General features: G+C 37.5%; 1 protein-coding gene across 1 annotated transcript in view; it reads left to right on the top strand.

Moving 5' to 3' along the window:
- The window catches only part of LOC122064435 (TNF receptor-associated factor homolog 1b-like), a 24,546-nt gene that overhangs the window by 17,585 nt on the left and 4,827 nt on the right, over positions 1 to 2,134 (top strand). The window lies entirely within an intron of this gene.

Genomic DNA, 2,134 nt, shown 5'->3' with positions numbered 1-2,134 from the left:
GGGGGGGGGGGGGAGAAGAAATGCATCAATTGGTTGATGACTATATTGCCATGGTTAGGTCAAAACCTCACCAAGGCACAGAATGCAATGGCTCGTGTGCAAACGTTAGTGTGCCATATTCACCAAAATAAGGCAACCTTACACCTTGGCCATTACAAATGCCTGGACAACTATGCTCCTAATTTTTTTTTTCTTTTTTTTTTTGGGGGGGGGGGGGTGGGTGGGGGGAGGGGGAGGAAGAGGAAAGATATGTCATATTGAAAGTGAAGGGAAAAAATATGATGCTGACTACATCCGGTGGAAGAAGAGGTTTTGGTTTGAGTTTGGTTCAGTTTTTTAGTCAAGTTGAACCCTAGGTTCACTAAGTTAGGCCCAAATTTCCAATTGGTTATATGGGTCATGGGCTAAGTAAGTTTGAGTTTTCTATTATAATTGGCCCTTTCTATAAGAATATTGGGGATTTAAGGCCTATATGGGAGATTAGTATATAGTTTCTATTTATAATAGTTTCTAAGTTGTAACAGTAGTTTCTTCTAGGTTAAATTGCTACTTAATTGTTTCCTTTTTCTTAGACTTTCTAATTCTTAGAGTTGCGATATTATAAAGGATCTCTTTCTATTTAGAAGAGTTTCCAATTTTTATGATGTACCTATCAACTACAATAAATAAAAAAAGGGGGGGGGGGGGAATGCTGCCCATAGATTTTTGGCAATTGTTCAATTGAATGTTTTTCTTCAGTGCTGATGCTGAGAGTAGCTCGTGTTGTGAAACAAGTGCAACCCATGTGGCGAATCCTTGGATTGGGAGGGTGGTGAAGCCCACTTGCGGGCCATATCCCCTTCTTCTCTTCTTCTACTTCATATTTTTTCCTTGTTCTTCTTCCTTCTTCTGCCAAAATTCCAGCAACCATATCATATTCCTTTGTCAAGAAGCCTGGTATTTGTAGCAATGAAATTGGAGAAGTTACAACTTACAAGAGATTTTACATAGAGCAGACAAACTGAAAAAAAAAAAAAGGTTTCACCTTGTAGTTTCCAAAAACACTGAATTTCAATGGTCTTGGGTTGATAAATATTAAGAAAAAATTACTAGAGCATTATCTGGAAATCATTTTGGGATCTTAACAAAGAGAAAGAGTGCTTATTGAAGAAAAATCATTTTAAGCGTGGTACTACTTGGGAGGCAAAGGAATTAATCTCCTCATACAGTACTGTTGCTTACAAAGGGATTGAGAAAAGATGGGAAATCTTGGAGAGGTTTTCTTTTCGAGGTGCTTATTGGCAAAAATTATGTGATTTCATATGCATTCAGTTACTGGACTTGACCATAAGCAGTTCTCTTGGGTCACAAGTTTAGGTCTACATAGACTAGTTGGTCATTTGTTTATCATTTTTCTGCACTTATTAATGTACGATTGGTTCACAAGTGATCCAATCCCAGATAGGCTCTTTATTAAATTCAATAAAATAAGATAGTATGACAGATAATATGAACAAAACAGAAATAAGAGAATGAAAGGAAGAATGGGGCAGGGGAATAGGTTGGGTTGAGTAACTCACTCTTCCCATGGGCATCTCACTCAAGCTGTCTCTCACAGCACTGCATCTCACAGTTTTCCAGCACAAAGCTTTTTTTTTTTTTTCATTCATAAATTCATCTTCAATGTTGTATCCCCTTACAAACTTATATAGAAGACTCAAAATTGATTCAAACACTAAAAAGGAAAGGCCTAACCCAATTCTTAATTAATTGGGAAACCTAAATTGACTAGAAAATTGAAATAACAAAGGAAATAGACTCAAAACAAGACTCTAACTAAACTAATGAATTGAATCCCGTTTTCATACTTTCTACCCATATTTTACGCCCATGAAAGTGGCCCATTACAAAGAAAACCCATGGGATCAAAGGCCCAACACATACATAACCCAACGTAAGGCTTATTTGCAATAAAATAAGTCCATTAAGTGACTTATCTGCATCACTTATACCCCACAATGCATTTGCACAATTTCCCCCTTTTTTGGGTCAATGTGCTTCTTATAGTGCACACTGTTTAGCATGCACCGAAGTGTCAACATGAGGTCCTTTAACTGTTGCCTTGTATTGCAACCCCCAACCCCAACCACCCACC

The sequence above is a fragment of the Macadamia integrifolia genome, unplaced genomic scaffold (assembly GCF_013358625.1).
Source record: "Macadamia integrifolia cultivar HAES 741 unplaced genomic scaffold, SCU_Mint_v3 scaffold1647, whole genome shotgun sequence".
In the NCBI taxonomy this organism is placed as follows: domain Eukaryota; kingdom Viridiplantae; phylum Streptophyta; class Magnoliopsida; order Proteales; family Proteaceae; genus Macadamia; species Macadamia integrifolia.
This window is presented reverse-complemented; position numbering and strand designations above follow the sequence as displayed.